Raw genomic sequence first — 24147 nt, 5'->3', positions numbered from 1 at the left:
AACAAAAGTACTTCAAATAGCATCCAACAATTCTCAAATCTAGATAGCTATTTTACCAGTTTGATCATGCATGAGTTGCATTAGTAATATCACAACCATTTTCTCTACATGCATATTCAACTAAACAAAAACTACTCAATCTGTTGGCATTTATTATGATGTTGTTGTGATTGTCATTGATGGACACACACTTGCTTTGAGATTACTTTTTGTATGTATGAGTTATTCTCAACCGGTATTTCTTCCAACTGGTATTATGTATTATAGTCTTTAAACTATCGGTGTTTTGTAGAAAGTGTTTACCGATCCCAACTGGTATGAAGACCTCAAGCGGTTCGAGGATCCCAAAGCGGTATGAAGAAACAAAGCGGTTGTTATCATTTTTCCTAGTCTTCATTTTGGCAAACTAGTAATTGGTAAAATGTGTGAACCAGTAATCGGTAAATTATGTGAACCGATAATCGGTAAATTATGTGAACCGGTAATAGGTAAATGCATGAACCAGTATTACTCTGTGATGAGTTACCAACCGGTATTATTTTTGTGATGAGTTATCATCCACCGACATTTTGGCAGTGATTCTGTGTCGTGTTACCAAATGTGTCCAGATGCACTGAACCTAGGAACTTGCAATGTAATCCTATTGGACCAACATGAAATCTGATTCCTTTATAAGGACATCATGTCTAGGGTTTTAGAGGTTGTTAGGGTTTTGTGTGGTTGATGAAGTTTTTGCATGAGCGATCACAGAAGAAGATTAGGTCTGTGTGAAGAAACAAACTGTGAAGATTTTGAAGACTGAAGTAATGCTGAAATGCATTAACAATGAGCTATCAGGGATCTAACCAAGCATACTGTGCTAGTATTTAGTGTGGTGGGGGAAAAAGTGAGACTAGGCCAACATGTCCTAATCCTACCTTTTGTCACACACTACGGAATACGAAAGAGCCTAGAGGTATCGCACAATTGGCTACTTCTTTTTGGTGAAAGAGAGAGCCACGGGCTAGGGTTTCTATTCCTTTGTTGTAATTGAAAGGTAAGATTATGCAAGTTCAATTCCTAACCCTAAAATGCAAGTATGAACTAATAACAAGATTGCAGAATTGAACTTAAACAATGGAAAGCTGCAAACATAAGGACAAGACAAGAATGCAAATGCGTACCCGGAGTCAAAATCTGAGTGAAAATGTTTGGGATGGGGGCGCGGGCGCCACTGTCTTGATTCTACACCTGAAACTGCCACTTTGCAATCTGGAAAACTATCGGAAATGCTAAAAATTGTTGTCTGTCAGGAGGACCAGGGCGCCCAAAGCCCCTGTCCCAGGGACCAGGGTGCCTAGCGCCCCTGTCCTGGTAGGACCAAGGCACCCCATGCCCCTGTCCTGGTCTTCTGCTCTGAAACTTAGTGTATGGTTCCATCTCCGTCTGCTTCTTTCAGATCTGCAATTTGCGGCGTCGTCTGAATCCCGAAATCTGCACTTATATCTGAAAAGTTGTTTGGGCGGCTATATAGGGTTTTGCCTTAGTCAAACCCCTGCTTCAGTGATTTCCACCTCCACGAATAGCCAAGTTGTATTGTAAAAGTAATGTGTGTGCAGACCTTGTGTGTGTGAAAGATCTAAGATGCAAGTAAGCAAACTAGAGCAACCTAGAAAGTAAACCCTAATGGCTTGTAAATGACAATGTAAATGCTCCAAATCAAGATGCCAAGTGATCTAAAGCAAGAATGTAAGTGACATAATGAGGCTTATGCAAAGACATGAAAACAACATGAAATCATACCCAACCCCAAGGAGGGATACAAGCCAATCTTCAGTCGGTGATCCCTTATTGCTCTTCAATGCCTTCAAAGCCCTAAGTGAATGAATGGATTTGATGAATGCTTGGAGGATGACTGTTGAGAGTTGCTGAAGTCTTCAAAGATCTGCTCTTTCGCTGCATATGAGGTTCCTAAAAACAAAATTCTGATCACTTCTAATGAAGAAAGAGAGCTCTTATGTATGAAACCCTAGGTCTTAATTCCAACTTTTGGTCGACCTAGAGATTGAATATCCCGCCAATTTCTTGGGGTTAAGCTTTATTTTATGATTGGATCGTGCTCCTAAAATTTCGGGAAAAATGTCCGGGACCGTGTGCACTCCGGGCACCATGGTCCTGGCAACTTTTCACCAAATTTTTAGGGCCGTCAGATATGATGATTTTAGAGAGAATCCCAAAGTTACAGGTGATTTCAAGATGTTTTGACCCCCGAAATCAAGCCCCCAAGTCTAAAAGAAGGCCTAATTAGGGTTTTTGATTAGATGATGTATTGGAGGAATAAAATGAAAAGGGGCACACTTTAATGAAAGGGCCCAACTTTATGATGTGAAGGATGATTAAATAGGACCTTAGACCTAATTAATTTGATTAATTAAGTGCTAAAGGAGAAATGCAATGCAAAATGCAAATTGCGCCAAGGCGGGTGCTAAACTAGACGTGAAATTGTACTGCTTTAGCAAGTGCATGCAATTTACGATGCTACATTTAGCCCCCACTTTAGCGGTCATATGAGTACTACGTGCATATGCAATTTAAAGTACAAGAAAGTAAACATTATTTGAAAAAGGATATATCCATAAGTTCGTCGAACGAAGCCCCCAGCGGTATCTGCAGTACACAGTTAGGAACCACACCCTACAAAACACACGTTAGATCACAAAATCACCTAATTCTTACTAAGGAAGGTGATGAAATTTGTGAGTAGCTATATGCCCCCCCCTATTTCGGCTTACTTATTAGGGAGGTGAAATAGGGTAGCATGTTTGCTTTCAACAAATTGTGTGAACGATTATTGATGAGAGATGTTCACTACAAAGGCTTCATCAGAGCACATTTTGGAACATCAAGAGAGTAAGGGAATGAAAATATGATTCCTACGCAATAAATGGTTCAAAAATCGCATCTCCCAAACTCAAGTTATGATGAAATGAGTGATTTAGGGAAAATTAGGGTTTTGAAAGGTAAAGGAATGAAAGTATATACCTTGAAAGTGACTATTGCATTTGTCACTTTGTTGATTCTGAGTATTGTTCATTGCAGCGGAGCCCACACAGCCATCATCATGCCTTCATGATGACCAGAGTATCCCGTGAGGATTGAGATCATGCGACAAGCCGTGATTGCTGACGAGCCACTGGACGAGGTGAGTTGACTGAACTTTGACTTTCTGCATTTCTGTTGATTCTGATTTTCTGTGATCGAAAGCGGGCCCTAAAATCTGACCATGGGTCCCACCCAAGGCGCCATGGTCCCACCAGGGCACCATGGTCCCTTCAGGGTGCCATGTTCCCTTTGGGCGCCATCATCCCTGTAGGGCGCCATGGTCCCTGTGGGGTGCCATGGTCCCAATCAGGACTCGGCAGGGGTCAACTTTCGATGTTCGTCAGTTTACGTATTTGGCATAGATGATTTGGATGATTGATTACTGATTACATTGGTGTTTTTGTGTTGCAGGGTCTCCCATACATGAGAGAGCACACGGCGGGGCAGATTCTTTGTAGTTTGCGAGATCAGATTCCCCAGCTTACTCAGGCAGAGAGAGATACATTGTCTATAGTAGGTTTGTGGTTTATGATTCTTATGTCGGCCATTCGATTTCATCCCGCGATGCTGGTGGCACTCATGGAGCGATGGGATCCTGACACATGCACATTCCAGCTTCCAGTAGGGGAGATGACGGTGACACTTGAGGATGTGTACCGCATTCTTCGCCTACCGATCAGAGGAGCTACCATGACATATGCGACTAATCGGTCGACAAAGGATCATCAGAGGGAGTAGGTATACTGCATAGGGAGAGTCATGCCAAGTGAGATGAGAGGTCGTATCATGGTCAGCTGGCTCTTACATCCTACAGGAGAGGTGCCCCTCATGAGACGTCTTATGATAGCCATCATTGCACTAGCTGTCTGCCCTAATGGGCGAGGTACACACATGCATGGGGGTCTCACATGATGCATCAGGGCCATGGAGAGACATAGGAGAGTATACGCCTGGGGTCAGAGTATGCTTGCACATCTCTATCACGACCTCGAGGAGTATGTTTTCAGACAGGGTTGCAGCTTGATGACGTGCACACTTCTGTAGGTGTGGATATTTGAGCACTTTACATGCACCAAGCCTGTCGGCTATCTGATGAGTGTGGCTAGCGAGTGACCTAGGGTATTTGCTTATCCACTTACCAGCGAGTGGAGATTTGGAGATGTGTTGTATTGGAAAGTGACATTTGACAGATTGACAGCTGAGGTGACTATATGGAGACCATATCTGTGGATGCACAGATGGGATGGGATGGAGAGACAGTTAGCCTGCTTACAGAGGAACTGCCTACTAAGAGGGTGATATCCACACATCATAGTCCCATTCTACTTTGACCGAGTACGGAGGCAGTTTGGGCTAGAGCAGTGTGTTCCAGCTGATGTGCCCATCTACACTCGACACTCATGAGTCCTTCCCAGACCCAGAGCAGTAGCGAGACCTATGATAGATGATATCGAGATCACAGATATAGAGGGGTCCGATCAGGATGTGGTCACTTATTATGCTACAGACCCTAGGGCACAGCGCAGGTATCTCTCATGGTTTATGAGATCATACCCGGGGCCTATCTTTCCACCAGATCACCCGACAGGCCATCCAGGTCCATGGATACATGGAGACCGAGATGAGGATCAGGGATCCAGATCAGAGGAGCCAGAGGAGGGAGAGGGTCATGAGGAGACAGGAGGGCCTGATCCACCCATAGGAGATCAGCCCAGTGTCGAGGAGGAGGAAGGAGAGGAAGATGACACAGATAGAGATGATAATGAGGAGAACGAGGATGCAGATGAGGATGAAGATGATGAGGAGGAGGAGGATAGAGATGAGGATGAGGATGATGAGGAGGAGGAGGATCGAGATGAGGAGGAGTCAGATGCAGCTCCCCATCATTCAGGAGATGATACCATAGCCTAAGATCCTCCCGTTATTCCCCAAAAGGGGGAACACGAGGTGATCCGGAGACCTGTACCCATCGCGCACAGATCATTCGAGCGTGGGGAGCCTAGTAGTTCCCAATCACAGATGCTACCATATCACGATCCCTACCGGCGTGAGGGAGATCCAGGTATAGTAGGTTTATATTGATTGATTGATGTTTTGATGATATAAAATGGTACTAATACATGTGTTGTTCTACTACTACAGCTAATGTGCAGGAGTGGCGTTCCCCGATCCAGCAGGCAGTGACAAATATTTCTATGACGGTACAGATCCCTAGTTCCTCATAGGTTGCTTATAGACCTCAAGGGAACGCGGGTCGGCATGATGATTTGTTTTCCCCATTTCGAGTACAGGTAGAGATATGGAGGGAGAGAGAGTGAGCTCTATCAGAGGACCTTCAGCGGGCACAGCATGATCTAGCAGCAGCTCAGGCCGAGGCTACCTCATATCACGTGATCCTTATGGATAGGGATCGTAGGAGTTCTTCTCAGAGTCACTCACAATCTATATCATGCTATACGCCTATGGGTCCACCTGCATGACCGGATCAGGAGGGAGCATCTAGTCGTCACTCTCCAGCCACCAGCCCTAGGGATAGGAGATGATCTTATGATGTAGGGTAGGTCACATTTTGGATGTATAGTGACCTACCTTTGTATATTGATCCACATATATATATATACATGCTTCTTTTTCTCAAATGTGTTATCTTTAATGTCTAAAACAATGTGTATTTTGATTAAAGTTAATACATTTGGTAGACGTACATGTATGTTCTGAATTTAATTTCCATGTGATTGATTTCTCAATGCTCCATGATTAAATTGATACATGTGTGACTTAATTAAAATATTTGATCAAGTACTACATTGATGATAGGGAAGAAAATATGTGTTAAGCCTACGAATCATATAACTAATGTGATTTAATTTGAATTTAAACACAACATGACACGATTCAACTTAACACATAAAGACATTGTATAATATGCCAACATAATGAAAAATGTAAGTCTTTTGCAATTTACATAAATGAATTCAAGACAAACCATAAAGTAAAGAAACACGCTTGTCAGGAACGAAGCAATATAGATTAAACAAAGCATCATTTAATTATATTTGCTCTAACAAAGATATGCTAACATATTATCCAATTTTGAAGAAGTGAGAAAGGAAATAGATGAATGATAAGGAATGAGGAATTAAGCATAGTATCTATGCAAGTGCATAGCATTTATAGGGTCTTTAAGAGACATACCGTCTACACCCGCTATTTTATAAGCACCTGATCCATAATCTTCAATAACAATATACGGTCCAAGCCAATTAGGACTAAATTTTCCCTTTTCTTTAGGTAAGGCATTCACATTGCGCTGATTCTCATAGAGAACTAAGTCACCCACTGAGAAGGAACGTTGAATAACCTTATCATTATAGCTTCGTTGTAGATTTTTGTGATATGCTTGAATATGCTCAAGAGCATTTATACGTTGTTCATCAAGCATCTCAAGTTGTTGAAGTCTTTGTTCTCTATAAGCGTCATCATCTACTATACGTTTGAGAGAAACTCTAAGCGATGGAATCTCTAATTCTAAAGGCATAATAGCATCAGTACCATAAACAAGATTATAAGGGGTAGTTCTGGTAGCAATTCGTACACTTGTTTGGTAGGCCCAAAGAGCATAGATTAGCTAAGTACTCCAATCCTTACCATGCTTATTCACGGTTTTATGAAGAATTTGTTCAATTATCTTATTGGATGTTCGGCTTGACCATTTGATTGAGGATAGTATGGTGTAGAAAATCGATGTTTGATATGATACTTCTTGAGGAATTTCTTCACGTCCTTGTTCTTAAATGATGTCCCATTATCAGAGATTATAGTGGAAGGTATCCCAAATTGAGAAATAATGTTTTCTAGAAGGAATCGACAAATCACTTCAGCAGTAGTAGAGTGAAGGGGAATAGCTTCTACCCATTTTGTAAAGTAATCTGTTGTGGTTATAATGAAAGTATGTCCTTGAGATGAAGGAGGAGAGATTTTACCGATAAGATCCAGCCCCCATGCAGAGAAAGGCCAAGAAGCTACATGAGAATGAAGTTCTTGGGCAGGAGCATGAATCAAATTATTGTGTTGTTGACATTGATGACATTTCTTAACAAATGAAAAAGAATCCTGCTGCATAGTTTGCCAATAATATCCCATACGGAGCAACCTTTGAACCAAGGATTTTCCTCCAAAATGCCCCCCATAGGCACCTGAATGCGCCTCTTCAAGAGCAATAGGGATTTCTGATTTGTTAAGACAACAAAGGAGAAGACCGTTATAACCCCTTCGGTAAAGAACATTAGAAAGAATGATATATCCAGCGGACAGCTTGCGAATTCTAGCCCTAGTGTTCCTATTGGTGGAATCAGGAAAGGTACCATCGGTCAAGTATCTTACGATATGCAAATACCATTCATCTGAGTCTATAAAGTCACAACATGTCACTAAGATAGAATCATCTACAATAGCTGGAGAAATAAGGTTGTGAATAACAAATTTAAGATCAACCATAGGGTCCTCTAAAGATACCAGAGAAGCCACACATGCCATTGCGTCCGCATGTCGATTATCTTTTCGAGGAACAGGTTCCATGGTGTAAGAATCAAATTTTTGTAACAAGGAGATAGCAAGGTCTTTATATTGTGATAGTTTGTCTTGTTTTGCTTGATATAGTCCTGTTACTTGTCTTATAATCAGTTGAGAATCTCCAAAAATATGTATGTGTTTTATATTCAAAGCTAAGGCTGCCTTTACTCCTGCTATAAGAGCCTCATATTCAGCAATGTTATTGGTACATAGGAAATTGAGATGATAAGATAAGGGAATGGACTTCTTTGTAGGAGAAATCAGAACAACACCTGCCCCCGATCCCGTACGACACTTAGAGCCATCAAAGTATAACTCCCAAGTTTCATCTTTCTCTATACAAAGGATGAAGTCATCAGGAAAAGACTTAGGGTTAGGGAAGGAGAAAGGTGAAGGGGCCTCAACTAGGTGATCGGTCAATGCTTGCCCTTTAATTGCTCTTTGTGAAACAAATTTAAGGTCAAATTTGGTTAACATCATAACCCACTTAGCTAGGCGTCCTGATAAATTGGTTTTAGAGAAAAGATGCTTCAACGGATCAAACTTCACCATGACGTGGACTTCTGAATTTAAAAGATAATGTCTCAATTTCTGAGTCACAAACACCAAGGCCAAGCATTGTCTTTCTATCGTAGAATATTGGGTCTCATAATCAAGTAAGGTACGACTTATATAATAAACCGGACACTCCTTACCATCTTTATCATGTTGTGCCAATAATGTTGCAAGAACATGAGAGGAAGCAGCTGTATAAAGAAGGAAGGGTTTAGAAGGTTCGGCAGGTTGAAGGATAGGAGGATTAGCCAAATACACTTTTAAATCTTCAAATGCTTGCTGACAATCTTCATTCCATTGAAAAGTGATATTCTTTTTGAGAAGTTGAGTAAAAGGAAAAGTATGATCCGCAAGTTGAGATAAAAACCTACGAATAGCTTGAATCTTTCCTTGTAAGCTTTTGAGTTGAGACACATTTCTAGGAGGTGGCATGTTGACAATAGCATCTATTTTCTTAGTATCCACCTCAATCCCATGATGCGAAACTATGAATCCTAATAGTTTTCCACTATCCACACCAAAAACACATTTTCGGGGATTCAAGCGCATGTGATATTTACGAATCCTTTCAAAGATTTGACGAAGGATCTTAATGTGATCTATGCAGAGAATGGATTTGGCTAAAACATCATCAACATAATCTTCTAAAATCTTATGCATGTAATCGTGAAAGATAAGGGTCATCGCTCGTTGATAAGTTGCGCCGGCATTTTTAAGTCCGAAAGGCATCATTACCCAACAAAACGTACCCCAAGGAGTGGTGAAAGCAGTTTTGAATTGATCTTGAGGATTAATGAAGATTTGATTGTACCCTGAAAAACCATCCATGAAGGATAACAAAGCATGTCCTGCTGTAGAACCAACTATCATGTCAATGTTTGGGAGGGGAAAATCATCTTTCAAAGAAGCTTTATTTAAATCTTGAAAGTTAGTACACATTTTTATTTTATTATCTGATTTAGCCATAGTGACAATATTTGAAATCCATTGGGAATAATCAATAGGGCGGATAAATCCAGCCTTCAGTAATTTTTCAATCTCAGCCTTAACAAGCAAAGCCACCTTAGGATTCATTTTTCGGATCTTTTGTTTCACCATCTTAGCATCAGGAACTAAGACAATATTATGAGTGACAATCTTAGGATCTATACCAGGCATGTCAGAATATGTCCAAGCAAAGATCTCAGGGAATTCATGCAATAAATCTTCATATTGTTTTTGTTCTTCTTCGTCCAGACATTTTCCAATTTTAATAACTTTTTCTTCATTGTCAAAATCCATCTTAACATCAATGGTGTCGCTTATAAGAAGATTACTTTGTTGAGGAGTATCCTTTAACTGAGGAAATTCTTTCACAATCTCATCGTTATCAGTCTCTTTTCCAAAATAGGCTTCAGTGTTCAAACAATAAGGGAATCCCCTATTGTGATGATAACGAGGAAGAGTATCATATGCTCCTAAAAACTCAGCTAAAGCATCATCGGTAGGAAAAACATCCAATGCACAGGTATACGAAGGATCAATATACTCAGGGTGTCTCATTGGTAGAGATGTAGAAATAACATTAACACTAATACATGGTCTTCTAGAAGCTTTAGTGCGCTTGCAGGGATTATAACCAAGTCCAAAGGCATAATCATAAAGATTATTCTCTAGAGGAAATTTTATTCCTTGTTCGTGAGCACCACAGCTATTTCCATTATACCCATGCTTAGCTAGAATATGAAAACCACAACCATAACGATCAGCCATTTCAGAAAGAGAAGGTGGTTTTTCATAAGACAAAGAATCAAACCCTTCAAAATTGGAAGTGTGAGGAGAAGAAGTTTGAGAAGCGGCCACGAAGTTATTGCTCATAGGCTCAGGTAATGTTGATTGATTTTTAGCTTCTTCCTTCTTTTCAGCTTTAAGCTCTCTAGAAGGAACCTTATATTCACCTACAAAGGTAGGATTAAAATCAAGAGATCCCCAATCGTCTTCTACGAGAACCTTCTCAGGATCAAAATCCTTCTTATGTGTAGATTCAAGTCAAGAAGAATCTTCTTCAGGAGCTCCAGACTCATCCAAAGAATTTTGATCATCAGAGAGCGAGGATTCATCGATAGGTATCTTGTTTAAAGAGTCATCACTAGACGAGGAAGGCTTAGAAGAATCCCCTTTGGAAGTAGATGTTTGTAAACAAGCTTGGAAATTAGTATCACCTATCAAGGTATATGTTTTATTATTATAAATAAATTTAACTTGTCTATGCAATGTAGAGGGGACCGCTTGCATACTATGAATCCAAGGTCTCCCTAAGAGCAAGTTGTATGTTAGATTTCCTGACATAACATGGATAGGAGTAGGCAAAGTAACAAGCCCCACTGTGATGGGTAAGGTGATAGTACCTAATGAAGTTTTAGCCACATTATCAAAGCCTCGAATAGGACGAGAGTCAGGCTCAATTAGGGATGTATCCACATTCATCTTATGCAAAAGATTAATGCTACACACATTAAGACCAGAGCCATTATCTACTAGTGTTCATCTTATAGCAGTATCATTTATGATAACCACAATCATCAAGGAATCATATTGATGTTAAATTTCACTAGTGGGCAACTCATCTTGAGTAAACACAATATGAGCTTTAGGATTCATCATAGAGTTAACCAAAGACACTATATTACTAGATGTATTCGGTGGAGGAACATTCAAATCTTTCAAAGCGTCTTGTAACATTCCGTGATGAGCAGAAGAAGTTTGAATCAAATCCCAAAGGGATATCTTAGCAGGGGTAGCTTTAAGTTGTTCTATGAGATCATATTCCTTACTAAGAACTTGTGAAATGCGTGGAGCTTGTGGAAGAATTGGTTGAGGATTCGGAAGAGAAACTGGAGTAACTGGAGGAGGATTAGGTTGCCTATTATTTCTAGTATGATAATTATGGGCAACCACATGATAACTCTCTCTAGTTAATTGCTTGGCATAATTATAAGGACTTATAGGTTTTCTTCCTTGCACAGTGATGATAGGTTTATTTGGAGTAAGAAAGGAATCATACCTCCCTTGGACAGTAAGGAGAGGTGATTTAGGAACTTGAAAGGTGGGAGAAGGACAAGCACCTTGAACTTCAAAGAGAGGCTTATTATGCTCATTCGGGTTTATCATGTTAACTAATTTAGAAGTTTTGTTTTTGTTTAGAGATTTCAATAAAGCCACAAAGTCATCAAGAGCATCATCCAACAAAGCATGATCATATCTATTAAAAGGTTTATCTTTTGATTCAAAAGGAGACATCTCCTCATAGAGGGGATTATTGAAAACAACCATGTTACTAGATTCAGTGGAAGAGTTGATAGGAATGTACCCTTTAGAGGAATCATTCAACTTATCTTTCTCATCACAATGAAATGGCATAGTAACAAGGTTTATGAGTTTTTGGTAAAATGAAGGTTTGGCCTCTTTAGGATTGAAAAACTCATCTAAAGCTTCATCTAATTCATCTTGGCTATACTCATAATCGGCATAATTGCATACATCATCATAAATATGAACATCTTGCAAATAAAAATCCGACATTTTGAAATAAAAGTTGCATAAAACTGAGACACACAATGCAAAGAAAAAAAGAAACACACTCTCTTCTTTTTTTTTCCTTTTTCTTCTTTTTTTTTTTTGAAAATGAAACACACTAAATCTAGATCTAGATCTAACAAATGCAATGCGAGAGAAAGAAATAATTCGGTTCACGTCAGGTTCACCAAAATGTGGTGGGGGAAAAAGCGAGACTAGGCCAACATGTCCTAATCCTACCTTTTGTCACACACTACGGAATACGAAAGAGCCTAGAGGTATCGCACAATTGGCTACTTCTTTTTGGTGAAAGAGAGAGCCATGGGCTACCTATTAGGGTTTCTATTCCTTTGTTGTAATTGAAAGGTAAGATTATGCAAGTTCAATTCCTAACCCTAAAATGCAAGTATGAACTAATAACAAGATTGCAGAATTGAACTTAAACAATGGAAAGCTGCAAACATAAGGACAAGACAAGAATGCAGATGCGTACCTGGAGTCAAAATCTGAGTGAAAATGTTCGGGATGGGGGCGCGGGTGCCACTGTCCTAATTCTGCACCTGAAACTACCACTTTGCAATCTGGAAAACTATCAGAAATGCTAAAAATTGTTGTCTGTCAGGAGGACCAGGGCGCCCGGCGCCCCTATCCCAGGGACTAGGGCACCTAGCGCCCCTATCCTAGTAGGACCAAGGCACCCCATGCCCCTGTCCTGGTCTTCTGCTCTGAAACTTGGTGTATGGTTCTGTCTCCATCTGCTTCTTTCGGATCTGCAACTTGCGGCGTCGTCTGAATCCCGAAATCTACACTTATATCTAAAAAGTTGTTTGGGCAGCTATATAGGGTTTTGCCTTAGTCAAACCCCCACTTCAGTGATTTCCACCTCCACGAATAGCCAAGTTGTATTGTAAAAGTAATGTGTGTGCAGACCTTGTGTGTGTGCAAGATCTAAGATGCAAGTAAGCAAACTAGAGCAACCTAGAAAGTAAACCCTAATGGATTGTAAATGACAATGTAAATGCTCCAAATCAAGATGCCAAGTGATCTAAAGCATGAATGTAAGTGACATAATGAGGCTTATGCAAAGACATGAAAACAACATGAAATCATACCCAACCCCAAGGGAGGGATACAAGCCAATCTTCAGTCGATGATCCCTTATTGCTCTTCAATACCTTCAAAGCCCTAAGTGAATGAATGGATTTGATGAATGCTTGGAGGATGAATGTTGAGAGTTGCTGAAGTCTTCAAAGATCTGCTCTTTCACTGCATATGAGGTTCCTAAAAACAAAATTCTGATCACTTCTAATGAAGAAAGAGAGCTCTTATGTATGAAACCCTAGGTCTTAATTCCAACTTTTGGTCGACCTAGAGATTGAATATCCCGCCAATTTCTTGGGGTTAAGCTTTATTTTATGATTGGATCATGCTCCTAAAATTTCGAGAAAAATGTATGGGACCGTGTGCACTCCGAGCGCCATGGTCCCGGCAACTTTTCACCAAATTTTCAGGGCCGTCAGATATGATGACTTTAGAGAGAATCCCAAAGTTACAGGTGATTTCGAGATGTTTTGACCCTCGAAATCAAGCCCCCAAGTCCAAAAGAAGGCCTAATTAGGGTTTTTGATTAGATGATGTATTGGAGGAATAAAATGAAAAGGGGCACACTTTAATGAAAGGGCTCAACTTTATGATGTGAAGGATGATGAAATAGGACCTTAGACCTAATTAATTTGATTAATTAAGTGCTAAAGGAGAAATGCAATGCAAAATGCAAATTACTCCAAGGCGGGTGCTAAACTAGATGTGAAATTGTACTACTTTAGCAAGTGCGTACAATTTACAACGCTACATTTAGATCACTCACTTGTTTATTACTCACATCTTCGACAAGTATGTAACCCTTAACTGGGTAGGCCTGGCAAAGCCTTTGTAAATCCTCTAACAAGGTGGTTCATAATTGTGGATCTGAAATCCTCTCACAAGGTAGTCTTTAATCGGACTTATCTCCTAACAGAGATTAAGATTCCTAACAGGATTTGTTCTGGTAAAGAACATTGTATGACCTTAACCAGTCTGGTTACTATTCTGCAGATAGTTACTTGTGAGTTTCATCTCACCATGGTTTTTCCCATTTTGGTGTCCATGTCAAAATCTATTGTGTTATGGTGATTATGCTTCTATGGGTGAATGCCTTATTTGTTGTTTGGTTTGTAATTGTGTTAACCGGTTTGTTAGTAAAACTGTTATACCGGTTTACTACTAAATTGTTTAAGTGTTTAAGTTCAGTATTTTTTGGTATACTAATTCACCCCCCCCCCTCTTAGTATTCATCACAATCATCACATGAAAAATACACAACCCATGACACACATATTTATCACATGGAAACCCAAATGGGAAAACCACGGTGGGGATGAATACCCATAAGCTTGTTTTTAACTCTTTTGAAGTCCACTATGTTAGGAGCCTAGTCTAGTTAAAGACTTTACAATAAGGTTTTGTTAGGAATTGATCCTGTTAGGGATCACCCAGTTAAGGGATGGCTATAAAGCCTATTAAAGGTTGAAACCCTGTTAAAGGTTACCTTGCTAGAAGATTTAAAGAACTCAATGAGCTTGAGTCACCTGGTTAGAGGATTTGCAACAAACCTGTTAAAGCTACCTAGTCAAGGGATTTTCTTTCTGTTGAAATGGTTAGAAGACAATAGATAAAACTTCAATCTGATAATAGCACTACTTTGCTAAGGTAGATCCTTTTCAATTCCTCTCTTCTGCAATCACACTCTGCAGACTCCTTACTATGGTTTTGCAAGTATCAAGTCTTCAACACACAAACATAAACACAAATTTTGCCAACACAAACAATAACAAACATCATCAACCTTATAGACAACAATTAGGTTGGTAGCATAAACCCTAAATCCTACACATTTAGGTTTTCAGTTACAAGTGGTTTGATCCTGATAGTTAAAATGCATTGCATAGAATAGAACAATCTGAGAAAGATCTCAAGTCATTTTGCATCATCTAATCTTCACAGCACCTGGAAGTCAATAATCCATCACGCGTTCTTCACACACTGCTAAGAGAAATGTACATTCCTGAGGTAGACATTTAATGCATTCACTCTTCACGTGCAAGATCCTCAAAGAGATTCTTCACATGCACAAGCTAGCATGGCATCTCGATCTCATCCTTATCTCCTAACTAACTCATCACAGAATATCATCGGTTGCACCGCACAAGTCAGATCGCCAAACCGGAAACCCTCGAGCTGAACTGAGACTTCAAACTGGTAGTCAAACTGTGAACCCCAACACCAGTTCACTCCATCCTGGTTGACTATATTCACTTCCATTCTTCACACTAATTTATACCAGTTCACCTGCTTGAGTACCATATACCTGTTCACTTATTGACATCAATGACAACAAACATTATCACCACTTCATCATATGCCAATAGCCAAGCCCTATTTCAATCTCTTCCTTTGATATACACTAATACCACACCATCCAAGTGATCTGCAAAATATTGCTCCGATACCAATATGATGAGGAGGCAACAGACCGAAAGGAGGTAATCTTGAACCAACCAATCTCTAAAGCAAACAAACTCAAGTGGTAATCCCTAATTCCAAAGATCCTTACACAACACCAAGTCAAGCAATAGTTCAATGGCACCAAACAAAACCTTGTAAAACCCAAAGGCTCCTCTATGTCCACTTATAAACAACTAACACTTCTTAAGTTCTTATGTGACTACCCACACCCTTGCATACATGAGTGGGCTACTACTAGGCTTTAAGGTTTGAATGGCCCACTTGACCAATTCAACACTACAATCCTTTGAGGGGTGTTCTCACAACACCTTAACATAAATGAAATGGGATTTTATGGTTTAGATCCACCGGAACATCAATTTTGACTCACTCGCCCACAAACTGAACCGGTTGCAATTAGGCCTCCATTTGAAGGAATCGAGTGATAAATTTTGACACCCTAAGGATCTAGGAAAACAAATTATAATTTTAGATACCCTTTTAGGATTTCTCAACAATATCTCAGTTTCTAGTACCAATCTAACTTGCAGATATTCCAACCAATGTTGCACTAACAGCCCTAATAGGGCTTTTAGACCTATTTGACTAAACGCCTTTCACAAACTGGTTTGGTTTTCCTAATGGGTGACCATCACTGACCATGAAATTTTATGTAAACCTCCAAAGTACTCTTCTACCACATTCAAACCCTTTTTCAGCGCTCTACCACTCAATTCTCACACATTGCACTCATCAAACTAGTCTGTCACGTAGAGATGTTAGACCTAGGGTTAGTTATCCATCCTCTTTGCCATGTTCTATCCTCTTAATGTCTTTTGGAACTGACATATGATATAGTGACCTATCATCTCCTATAATGGTAGAGTGTTCAATTGAGGATTGATAGGCCAAAACCCATTATTGCAGTCAAACCCTAGGGGTTTAAGGGTTTTAGGCTACCCGGTAGAGATTTGCTTGTAGAATGGGGTAGCAATCGCTTCAAGACTTCACACTGAAAGAAAAACAAAGGTAAAAAAATCTAGTTATAGGAACTATGCCATGAGAATTCTTTTCAATCCACCTTCAATATGCAATCAATAGATATTAGACAGTTTTTCCAAGTTTCCAACAGTTCTTGATGCTTTTATTACCTTTCCAAATCAACCGACATACATCCTTGGTGTTTGGGGCCTTTAAAGATATCTACCAAATAACCACAACCTCCTCCAACTATTTTTCAAACTGACTGACCGTTGGAGAATCACGACTTACAAAAGTGCAAAATTGTCATGACAACAAATTGATAATATGACAACTTTTGCATAATTCAACCAACCTAGACTATAGACTATCATAGTCCCCCAAAATGATTACATTTGATTATAAAACATCAAAAAATGACTCAAATAGACTTGTGGTCACTTGATCCCTCAATTTAGACCATTGTGACCCTTATTGACTCAATTTGCTCTACCAGACCCTAGATGACAATTTGACCCAAATATGGACAAACTTGTCACACTCCTAGGACATTAGATTACCAAAAAGGACCCATAGGGTCTTATTACATTCCTTCTAGGAAAATAGAAAATCATCTTGTTCTTGGTTCATGCCTTCATAGGTGGGTGCTCCTACACCACATTTCTTCATGTTTGAGTGTTTAGCATTATGATTTTGGATTTAATCCCTTGTGCTCATGGTCTTTATCATGTTTGAGTTTCATAGCATTTGGCTTTGTTTCCGATGAGATGTAGATTCTGATATTGTTTGCTTCATATGTTCTTACCAGTTAGCCCAATTGTATGTTGAGTTACGATAATTTCAGGTTGCGATTGATCTCCATGACTTGCGGATCGTTGGAGATGTTTCTTTGGGCCTTGGCCGGTATTCTCGGACACATCAATTTTATGATTTGGAGATTGTTCTTAGTGATTTGAGCCGACATATTACCGTTGCACATTTCATGAACCGGTTGGTCTTTGGGCCAACTTGATTGAGTTGTAATTATTTGCAGATGGTATAAATGGAAGCTTGTGAATCATTTGAAGATGAGAGAAGTTAAAATATTGAAGATAGATCTTTGAGATTGAGCGAAGATGTAGAACCAGCAAGATTTTGATCCGTTAGGACTCAGGTTGGAAGGCTAAGGTCTGGTTTACGATAGAACCGGCAAACTGTTACCGGAGGCTGACTTGATGTGTAGATGATCTGGGGATCTTGTAATTGCATTGTAAGCATTGTTTGTATCCTGTACTACGAGCCAACATGGTGCATGTATAATTATCCAAATTGTAATAAGACTCATTCACATTGTTTACCAGTTATGTGTTCTATATTGTTATTGTTTGTTCTTTCTCTTATTTCTGGCACCTTGTTACAGGTTACCGGTAGGCTTTACATGATTTAAGTGTTTAGTTGCAAGGTTGGGCTCTCCTTAATTGGATCTCCCTACCTTGACTACATCAAATGGTATTAGAGTTGGTTCATGAACCTGTTGTTGAATAGAGTGTTGTTTGTGGACCGGTTGGTTGGAGTGAAGATTGAGGCAACTTATGGACTTGTTCAGATCACTGAACATGACATAGAGGAAGGTTTGTAGGTAGACCACCAATCTTAGAGCTTGAGCTTCAGGAAGTTAGTGGGTGGATACTTGAATAGATCATCAATTGAGGCAAGCTGTAGTTTGGATCGGTAGATCGTCATGGAGAGCCAACCGAAAGTTGTGGTTAGATTGCCACATCCCCTGAGGCATTTGTAGGTACCTACTGACCGATAGTCAAAGCAAATCCAGTAATGGGACTCACTTCTCAATTAACCCCAAGAGTCTGATGCAGGAGCATCGGTCTAGTTCTTACCAGCTGGGCAGTTTTTAGTGGAATTGCTTGAGAGTGTGGTATTTCTTTATGTTTGAGTGATTATAATTGTGTTTTTGGTTTTATTCCCTTGTGCTCATGGTCTTTATCATGTTTGATTTTCATAGCATTTGGCTTTGTTTCTGGTGAGATCTAGATTCTGGTATTGTCCCGATTGATATGTTCTTACTGGTTAGCCTGGTTGTATGTTGAGTTAACATGATTTTCAGGTTGTGATTGATCTCCATGACTTGTGTATCGTTAGAGGTGTTGCTTTGGGACTTGGTTGGTATTCTCAAAGGTCTACACATCATTTTTATGACTTGGAGATTGTTCTTAGTGATTTGAGTCGACGTGTTACCACTGCACATTTCATGAACTAGTTGGCCTTTGGACCGACTTGATTGAGTTGTAATTATTTACAGATGGTATAAATGGAAGCTTGTGAGTCATTTCAAGACAAGAGAGAAGTTAGAAGACTGAAGATAGAGCATTGATATTTAGCGAAGATGTAGAACTTGCAAGATTTTGATCCAGTAGGATTAAGGTCCAGATTAGGATAGAACCAGTAGACTGTTACCAGAGGCCAACTTGATGTGTAGATAATCTATGGATCTTGTAATTGCATTGTAAGCAGTGTTTGCATCCTAGACTAGGATCCAACATGTGGTATGTATAATTATCCCGATTTTAATAAGATTCATTCACATTATTTACCAATTATGTGTTTTGTGTTGTTACTGGGTGTTCTTTCTACTATTTCTGGCACCTTGTTACCGGTTACCGATATGCTTTGCATGATTTATGTATTTAGCTACAAGGTTGGGTTGTCCTGCATTGGATCTTGCTGCCTTGACTGCGTCAAAACCTTTGCCTCCTTTGTTTGTTACTGATGAATACTAAGAGGGGGGGTGAATTAGTATGCCAAAAATATTTGCACTTAAACACTTTGCAAGACTAACAATAAACCGGTAAAGTAGTTTAGCAGACAAACCGGTTAGCACACATGCAAACCAAATAGCAAATAATGCATTCACCCATAGAAGCACAAACACCATAACACAAGATATTTTGATGTGGAAACCCAAATGGGAAAAACCACAGTGAGATGGAACTCACAAGTAACTATCTGTAGAATAGGAACTAGACCAGTTAAGGTCAGACCGGTTAAGGTCTTACAATGTTCTTTACCAGAAAAGATCCTATTAGGAATCTCAATCTCTGTTAGGAGATAAGTCCGATTAAAGACTACCTTGCTAGAGGATTTTAGATCCATAGATGTGAACCACCTTGTTAGAGGATTTACAAGAGACTTTTGGGCCTACTCGGTTAAGGGCTATAAACTTATCAAAGATGTGAGTAATCAACAAGTGATTGATCTAGCTAATAGCACAGATTGCTTGGTTAGATCCTTGATAGCTCGTTCCTAATGCATTCCAGCATTACTTCAGTCTTCTACACATTCATATTCTCTCCAACTCCTCAACCACCTTAAACCCTAGCAACAACATCAACTTTTGCAAGAACAACCTAAAACCCTAGACATGATGTCCTTATAAAGGAATCTGATTTCATGTCGGTCCAATAGGATTACAATACAGTTTCCTAGGTTCAATGTATCTAGATGTATCTGGTAACATGACACAAAAAGCACCACTAAAGTGTCAGCACCGTCAAACAATCGGTGGATGGTAACTCATCACAAAGTGTTGGTTGGTAACTCATCACAGAGTATTACCAGTTCATACAAAATACCGGTTCAAGCAATATGCCAATTGCCGGTTTGACAAAATGAATACTGAGAAATATGTGTTCTATCACTTTGATCCTTCGTACCGCTTGAGATCCTTGAATCACTTGGGATCTACATATCGCTTCAGATCGGTAATCACTTTCTGCAAAACACCAATAGTCTAAGGACTATAATGCATCATACCAGTTGGAACATGTACCGATTGAGCTTTAACTTATACATACAAAAATGATCTCAATGCAAGTGTGTGTCCATCAATGACAATCACAACATAATCATCAAAAATGTCAACAATCTCCCCCTTTGGCATTGATGGCAACACTTAGGAAATTTTGACATCTAAGTATTTTACAACAAAAATGTCATAATAAAAATTACTCCCCCTAAGCATATACACTATCCCTTTTGCAAAAAATACAATGTATACTACTTAACAGAAATAACATGAAAGTATACATCAAAACATTCAAAATTTATACTTCTCCCCCTTTGCCAACAATGACAACAAAATATTACAGATTAACACCTGTGTCATTAAAAGAATAAGAGTTTATGATAGTAAAGAATAAAACTTGTCAAAAATAGATTTGAAGTCCTGCAAAAGTTGTTTCATAGATAAGGACCAGGACTCAAGTAGGGAGGTTGCCACTTCTTTCTCTATCTACATCTGGGAGACCTGTTCTTCCATGGCATCTAGTGTGCTCATCTCCTATGTCATTGTTAAGGCATCCAGATTAAGATAGCACTTCTGAAGTATTTGCAGATGTGGGAGTAGAACCAATTGTAGCTCCTACAAATCTCATGACCGGGTGCTTATTTCCAACTCTAATTTAGTAGACTGGATGTGAAACCAGTGAACGGTTTTCCCATAAGTTGTAAAAGAGTCATATGGCAGCTTGAAGGTACTTATATACAACTGCAAATCAGATTGAAGATTTTGCTTCTGTGCAAGCACATCATCATAGAACAGATAGGGTTGACAAATCTTGTTGAATAGAAGATTCCCCTCATCCAGACCATTCCTTATATCCTTTTGTGCTTTTTGTAGTTCAGACTGGAGCTCATTAAGCTTCTTTACTAGGGCAATGTTGAGAGCCTTTTGATGCTCTTTCTTAGCATTTGTCTTTGCTACCTCTTCTAAGCTCTACACTTGATCATCCACTAATGTGCATAGGAGCTTCAGTTGTGCCAATGATGAGTCTGTACTGGGGAGGTTTGTACCGGGTAATAAACCAGTAAGAGTGTCCACCGTAGCTTGGGTCACATCTTCCTCCTTAGCACCTTAAGGTGTTCTTGAGCAGCCTTGATGCTTTGCGGTAGCTCCATTTCACTTGTAGACTGGAGGTCAATGGGACTGGTAAAGTCAACAGGTTTGGCTTGACTATCGGTTGCCTTAGGCGTCTCCATCTGCGTGCTCTTTGCCGCTAAAGGCTTCCTTGTTCTCCTCTACCTTCTTCTTCTCTGCTTCTTTTCTATTTTCCTCTTCCTTATCCTCCTCTACTTTCTTCTTTTCTGCTTCCTTCCTCTTCTCCTCTGCCTTATCTTCCTCTTCCTTCTTCTTTTCTACTTCCTTTTGCTTCTCCTCTTCCTTTCTCTTCTTCTCATCCTCTTCCTCTTTCTTCTTCCTTGCATCTTCTTGTTTCTTTTTCTCTTCTTCCTCTTCTTTTCTTTTCTTCTCTTCTTCTTTTCTCTTTTCTTCATGTTTCCATTTCTCCTCATCTTCTTCCTTCTTCTTCTTGTCCTCTTCCTTTTTCTTCTTCTCCTCTTCATCCTTCTTCTTCTTCTCCTCTTCATCCTTCTTCTTTTCCTCTTCTTCTTTCTTCTTCTCCACTTGCTTCTTTGCTTCCTCCTTTTTGTCCTCAGTTTCCTTTTTCTTTACTTCCTGTTCTGCCTACTTCTCCTATCCTGTTGCTTCCGATGGTGTACCCTGAGCAACATCCTCTCCATCCAGAGCATCGACATCAATAGTGTCGATAGATTCAATAACCGGGTTTCCTTCATCATCAAACACTTCATCCAGTTTGGTTATTGTCGGTTCTTGTTCAGCCTTCTTGTTAGCTTGAAGCACTTTATGCGTATGAACCATTGTTGTCATATGCAAATGAGTGTCTTTTTCAACATCATCAATTCTTCCTTCCAACAACCAGAGTCTTCTTCTTCTAGTGAAGAAGAGTCCTTTATTTTGGTTGATGACATCAAATAACTCTGAATTTGATAGGTCAGGAAAGTATTGAGCAAAAACTTTCTCCTTGATTTCCTGTTCTTTCTCTATGGCAATGTGCCATTTATTATCTAGGGACTTATACAAAGAATCTAGTGTCTCAGATCTAATTTCTTAAGGCGACTGGTCATTAACACATAAATACTGAATAATTTCTTTTTCTACCACTTCCTTTTCATCATCATTAAAGTCATCAAAACAACCAATCAAATCATTCAACACTTTTCTCCTAATGTTTTTGATAGTTCTTTGACAATGTGTCAAAGGTTTGTAGGATGAGATGTCAATATTTACCGGTGCCGATGATGTTGGTTCATTCTTTGTCTTTTTCTTTGCTTGTCATTTCTTCTTAGGTTTTTTCTCAGACATAGTTTCTTCTGAGTCTGGTGAGGCATTCATTGTCTTCCTCTTTCTCTCAAAGACTTTAGCAGGTGCCACTTCCGGTTTCTTTTTAGCCGATGACCGCTTGGTCACTTTAGGACTGGTTGCAGTAGCTGGTGCCAATGCTAAAGGCACTGCTTTTGCCTTCTTCACTGAAGGTTTGTTTCCTTTCTTTGCTGAGGGTTCCTCAATTGGTGTTATCCTTTCTAGGTAGGTGTTGGTTCTCCTTGCCTTTGGATCAAGCGGTGAGGCAATAAGGGTAGAGGCATATCCTTCCAACATATCATTCATTACCTCATAGCCCATAGGGTCCACTTCCTCCTGTCTGGGCTCAATAGCCTCCATTATGCATTGATCCACTTTAATGATAAAGTAGATATCATCTTCATACTTCTTGACTATGTCATTGGATATCCTCATCCTCAGGCTCATCTTGCTTCTGAACTCATCAAAGTACTTGTTCAGAACATCAGGGTAGCCGGTTCTGACTACTTGCAGACTTTCCTTGATTTGCTTGGTTACCGATTGGTTAGCAGACCACTGGACATCACCTACTCCTAGAAAGTAGCCTTGGAAGTAAAAGAACAACCCAACCAGTAGTTGTCCAAACTTGAACCTCAATGCATTATCCTGTTTGATCGATTTAAGATTCAACAAGAGTTGCCTTTGCATACCGGTGCATAGGTCAAATGATGCATCCTCCTTGATCATCTGGTAAGCGGCATTTACCATTGTAGCAGATATAGAGTTAAGTCTACTGGCAGAGAACGTCCGGTAGCTTATCACCATACATGCATATTTCATAAGGTCATCCTTGATGGAATTAACAATCATTCCTAATGAGTCGCTCACTGAACCGATGAGCTTTGACATTTCCATCTTGCTTACCGTCCTTAGAGCTGGCACTTCCCCTATATTGTAGAAACCAGTGACGGCATGAATTTGTTGCGGTGTAATATCATGCGTTCTTTCCAGGTACATCTTGTCACCATGAACTCTTCTCAGAATGATCCTAATGTGATCATCTATGAAATCCTCTAGGAAATAAACAGCATTGTGGAGCTTCTTCTTCTCCAAAATACTATACTCCAGTTTGATCTTTTTATCTTTTCCACAAAATAGACCTAGCTGGGAGTGAATTGCTAGACACCCTAGGTCTTCTATTTTGCAGTCTATATAATATGAGATTCCCTCTTCTACTATCACACCAGCTGGAACTTGTGATAGGGCATTGTATTTAGACTCGTGTTGAATAAAGCTTGCTGAATTGACAGATGCACTATAGCTAGTATGGGATGTAGAAGCCATGATAGAAACTGAAAACGCAAAAAATACCTTTTGAAAATCATGAATTTAGGGCTTTCAGATTCTTCTCCACCTCACACTCTATCGGTTGCAGAATCACTGCTTTGCATTCTTCTCTTGACCGTTTGCAATTTGAATTTGAATCTCCTTCAAGGTTTCCAACTTTCTCTGAATCACAGCACAAATCACTTTATCATCGCTCTGCACTTGAAAACCTTCTTCGCTTCGAAAATGATAGTGAGAAATGATTTGAAAATTTCTTTTTAAACATATTCCACACCTACCACAATTAATGCTCCACCATTAGGGCATAAACCCTAATTTGCCTA

This window comes from Cryptomeria japonica, chromosome 6 (genome assembly GCF_030272615.1).
Source record: "Cryptomeria japonica chromosome 6, Sugi_1.0, whole genome shotgun sequence".
Lineage (NCBI taxonomy): Eukaryota > Viridiplantae > Streptophyta > Pinopsida > Cupressales > Cupressaceae > Cryptomeria > Cryptomeria japonica.
This window is presented reverse-complemented; position numbering follows the sequence as displayed.